This window comes from Chrysochloris asiatica, unplaced genomic scaffold (genome assembly GCF_000296735.1).
Source record: "Chrysochloris asiatica unplaced genomic scaffold, ChrAsi1.0 scaffold00081, whole genome shotgun sequence".
Taxonomy (NCBI): Eukaryota; Metazoa; Chordata; class Mammalia; order Afrosoricida; family Chrysochloridae; genus Chrysochloris; species Chrysochloris asiatica.
In genome coordinates, this window is record NW_006408599.1 from 11,490,097 (window position 1) to 11,495,403 (window position 5,307).

Below are 5,307 nucleotides of genomic sequence, written 5' to 3' on the forward strand. Positions count from 1 at the left end.
AATCACCTGTAAGTTGTTCCTCTTCATAGTGTCCTACATAACTCAAAGACTTTGGATTTTTAAAATGTTAATTATTTTTCCTGATTGTTCTTGCATACTAGTATTGAGAGATGTATCTTCAAGGTCACTAATTTGGGCTTCCATTGATTCAGATCGACTCCTTTTTCCTTTCAGTATATTGTTCATTTCTGAAATTTTAGTATTAGTCTTCTGGATTTATATTTGTAGGTTTTGTATTCTCTCCAACCTGTTGTCTGTTTTGTTTGATTGTTCCTGTAGCGCTTTTCTAAATTCTTTCTTGTTTCCCTCTACCTTTCTGTCAATTATTTGGGTGTACCTAAATAAATAATAAATAAATAAATAATGGAGCTCTGGTGGCATAGTGGTTACGAATTGGGCTGCTAACCTCAGGGTCAGCAGTTCGAAACTACCAGCTGTTCTGAGGGAGAAAGATGAGGCTTTCTGCTCCCAAAAAGATTTACAGCCTCAGAAACCCTGTACAGGGTCACTATGAGTCGGAACCAACTCCGCGGCACACAACAACAACCTAAATATCATCCTCTTGAATTTTTTTCCGAGTAGTTCCAATGCCTTTTTTTACTCAAAAATGTTTTCTTTCTACCTCTTGGCCAGTTGGTTGAGTCAGTTTGTCTTGTTTCTTTGTGTGAGCAATGCTTTAGAGACACTGTGGTGTTTTATATATGTATTAAGTTGATGACTGTATGTTGGTGTATTCGGTGGCACTCACCAGCTGCTTCCCGGTGGGTGTTATCAGGAGATGAGCTTGTGCACTGTTCTCTGTTGGCTGTTCATGCAGTTCATTTCCAGATGGATTTAGTTGATGTTGGTTGTTGTTGATCCTGTGTACACAGCTGGTATTGGCTCTCAAACACACAAGTAACGTTTCTTTTTATCATGTGTTGAGGAATCCATTCCTACTCCAGCCTTTCTGAACTGAGATCTTCATCTGAGCCACAGATCACAGAAATGATTGAAGTGACAGTTTTCTCTGGGCTGAATGGGCACAGTTGCTCTCTCTGGTGGGGCAAGAAGGGAAAGCACACACAAACGAGAGAAAGAAAACTAACACAAATCATCAAACACAGCAAAAAAAGAAAAGAGAAAAGAGAAAAGCAAAAAAAAAAAGCAGGCAACAGCTAGAAAAAAAAAGAATACAAAAGCCAAAGTGAGAAAAGGAGGGAGAAGAAAATAAAGTGATAAAAAGAAGAAAATAAAAAGATAAAAAAAGACCTAGACACAATTAGGAAGAAGCATGAGTAAAAGGAAAAGAGACCACAAGTAAAAAAAACAAAAAACAAAACAAACAACAGTGAAGGATTTGAAAGAAGATGAAAAAAAAAAGAAGTAAAAGTGGTTGGGAAAGAGAAGCAACAAAAAAAATGCAGTAAATACAAAAGGGAAGATATAAAGTTTAGAAAGCAAGAATGAAAAAAGCAAGTAAGAAAAGAAAAAAGGAACAAAAATAATGAAAGGAAAATCAGAAAGAAAAAAACAGGGCAGGTTCCAGACACAGAGAGGAGAAAATTCTGGGGTCTCTTGCAATTTGAGGACCTCACATTGTGAATGGGTAAGGGATAAGACTCAGCCTTAAATGGAGTTCTTGTAGGCCTAGGTGTTTTCTATTCTGGGAACCCAATCCAGAAGTAGTTTGTGCAGACGCCAAAGCAGAAGGGGGATCAGGGTCTTTCCATTCCGGAGGAGAGCTGAGGGTGAAAGATCTTCTAGTCCAGTGCTGACCAGAATGGCTCTCTGGGTCTGAATAGGCCACACCTGATTCCAGGTGCTGGGGTTGCTGCTGCTATCTCCCCACATACTTTGATGGAACTTCGACAGTCCAGAGAGTAGGAGCTTCCCTGGGAATGTATGTAAATGGGGCCAGCCAAACCTCTGGCCACCGGAATAATGTGGAATACAAGCAAGCAAACAAAAAAATCACTCCTTTCTTTCCACCAGTAAGTAGTATGCCCTCTGCACCATGTACTGCTCACTTGCCTTGAAAGTCATCCACAAAGTTCAAGATGGCCACATCACTTACTTAGTTGTGTGATCCTAAATCACCTGATCAGTTCCTTCATGGATAAAATGGTGATATTAGTAATACATATGTCATAGGGCTGTGAGATTCAAATGAATCTGCAGGTATAAATTACTTAGAACGTACTAACTGTTTGCTAGTAGGAGGAGGAGGATTAATAATAATTGTTGATGACATGCTGATGTCATTGTCTGTGTCATCATTGTCTCAGGCTAATTTCTGCACCCAGAATATTCTTCACACTCTTTCTCCTTGATAATTCCTAATCCTATGAAAACTAGCCTATGTATATTTACTACAAGAAGACTTTCTAGGCCTCCACTCAACCAATATTTGCCCCCTTCTCTGCATTCAGATTGGTCCCAATACTTTTTCCTACCCAAAAAACTTGAGACATTATTTTTAAATTATATGTTTATAAAATTGCCTTCCACTGCAGATGGCAAGTTGTTTTTATTTAGGACAGGCTGTATACTTCCTTCTCTGGAGTACCCAAATATCAACTGCACAGACAATTCTGGCAAAGAAAGAAACTCTAAGACATAAAAGAGAGAGACCCGAGAGTATCCATTATACATAATACAGTAACTTCTCTTCTGTGCATCCAAAATGGCACTAGTTATGTATCAATCACCCTTGGGAGAAATAAGAAAACAGTCACTTCAATCATTTTTATGATCTGTGGCTCAGATGAAGATCCCAATTCAGAAAGACTGGTGTAGGAATGGATTCCTGGGCAAATGATAAAAGATAGGGTTATTTGAGTGTTTAAGACCAGAGATGAAAAAGAATGGCCTAGAAATTTAATTCTTGGAAGACCTTTCGAATTTTTCATCCAATCTTCTCTTACAATTTCAAGGTGCCATCATTTAGCTCAGGGAAACCAGGTCTCAAGTTCACAGAAGATCCAGCATGTAGAATTTTTTCTACTTTATATTCATGACAGTTATATCTCACAAACTAGTGCTGTCAGGTATTCATCAGACAACTCTTAATTCATGTCCATAACCAAACCATGTTTTCTAGAGAGCCCAATGAAAGCCAAATATGTTCAATATAAGACAACTATATATGTAAAGAGATGCCCTGTTTTCCCAAACAGAGTATCAATAAAAAAGATTTTCAGCCAAGCTGAATAATTACACATTTAAGGATATACATGAAATAGTCATGTTTCTACCCACAACATTTAATATGGAAAGGTATCAACAATAGGAAAAATTATGTACAGGAGAGGGATATATGGAAATTTGGGGATTATTCAGGAATTATTATTTTCTTTTGACCATTGTTCTTTTTTGTTTTTATTATGAATTGGTTCACAGAGTAGATCAGTTTCCCACTCAACAATTCATACACATTTTGTTTCGTATCATTGATTATAATTACCACAATGTAACATCATTTATCCCATTTCCTCCCTGTAATTCTTGTTTCCATTCCACCTTTTTTCCCAACCTTCTTAACTTTCTCCTTGGGTAAATGCCGCCCTTTTGATCTTAAAGAGTCAATTATCTAAGATGTGTGCACCTGCCCAGTGTTATTGTTCCCCTTACGTTGTTGTGAAGTGCCATAGAGTCGATTCTAACTCATAGCAATCCTGTACAGCGTTTCTAACGAGCAGCTGGTGAGTTGGAACCACCTACCTTATGGTTCAAACTGACCTTGAGGTGCAGCACTTTTTCCCACAGCACCACACCAGGACTCCCTTGGCTGAAAGCTGAGAAATGAAGGTGAGTTCATTTCCAGATCTGAAGGGTTAATAAATGCCATAATCTCAGGGGTTCCACCAGTTTATTTGATGAGTAAACCTGGTCTTTATGATTTTTTTGAGTTTTATTCCTTTTTTTCCTACTGTATCTAGGACTTTGTAATGCGATCCCTTTCAGAGAAGTTGCTAGTGGTAGCTGGGCACCATCTATGGAGTTATGGAGACTGATATTAATGTAGTTCATTGTTGTTGTTGTTGTTGTCAGGTGCCATCGAGTCGGAACCGACTCATAGCGACGCCATGCACAGAAGAACGAAACAATGTCTGATCCTGGGCCAACCTCACTACCGCCGCCACACTTGACGCCATCAATGATGCCACCTGGCTGATCCATCTCGTTGGGGGTCTTCCTCTTTTTCTCTGACCCTCCACCTTACCCAACATGACATCCTTCTCCAGTGACTGTTCTCTCCGGACAATGTGTCCAAAGTATGAGAGACGAAGCCTAGCCATCTTGGCCTCCAAGAAGCACTCTGGTTGCACTTCTTCCAAAACAGATCTATTGGTTCTTTTGGCAGTCCATGGCACTTTCAGTATTCTCCTCCAACACCACTAATGTAGTTAATTACTGCACATTAATTATGTCCATGTAGTTTCAGTTTTCTTCACTCTGTTCTTCCTTAGCTGGCCGTTCACGAGTTTTTAAGACCCCAGTCACTACTCACCAAAATAGGAGGTAGAACATTGCCTGTGTGGGCTATGTTATGCCAATTGACCTTAATGTCTGAGCAATTTTTCTGTTAAACTAAAGCTGCTCTAAAAAATAAATTCTATATGTTGTTTTAATTAAGAAAGCATCCCATAATCTGAGACATTCCACAAGGGCTTGAGAAAGGGAACTCCCTTTAGCTTCCTTCTTTAGGGTATGAGGCAGCATCCTAGGGGGAAGTTACCACAAAATTCTGTTGTTGTTGTTAAGTGTTGTTTAGTCGATTCCGACCCATAGCGATGCTGTATAGGGTTTCCAAGGAGCAGCTGGTGAACTTGAACCACTGACCTTGCAGTTCAAACGACTTTACAGCATTAGCCCACAGCTCCAAAGTTATAGTAGGGAAAAAAGAGGTTTTATTTAGCATAAGAAACAAAGAGAGGGACAAAGTAGGAAAACGGACTGACAGGTCATCAGAAATAGTCTAAGTCCAAAGAACATCACAAAGCAAAAGTATATACTGTAAAAAAAAAAAAAAAATCACTAGAGGTTACTTGCTTGCCTGTTTTTAGGTGCCATCGAGTCAGTATCAACCCATAGCGACATTATGCACAGCAGAATGAAACATTGCCTAATCCTAGGCCAACCTTACCACGGTTGCTACGCTTGAGTCCATCGATGCTGCAACTTGGCCAATCCATCTCGTTGGGGGTCTTCCTCTTTTTCTCTGACCCTCCACCTTACCAAACATGGTATCCTTCCCCAGTAACTGGTCCCTCCTGACAATATGTCCAAAGTATGAGAGACGAAGTTTGGCCATCTTGGCCTCCA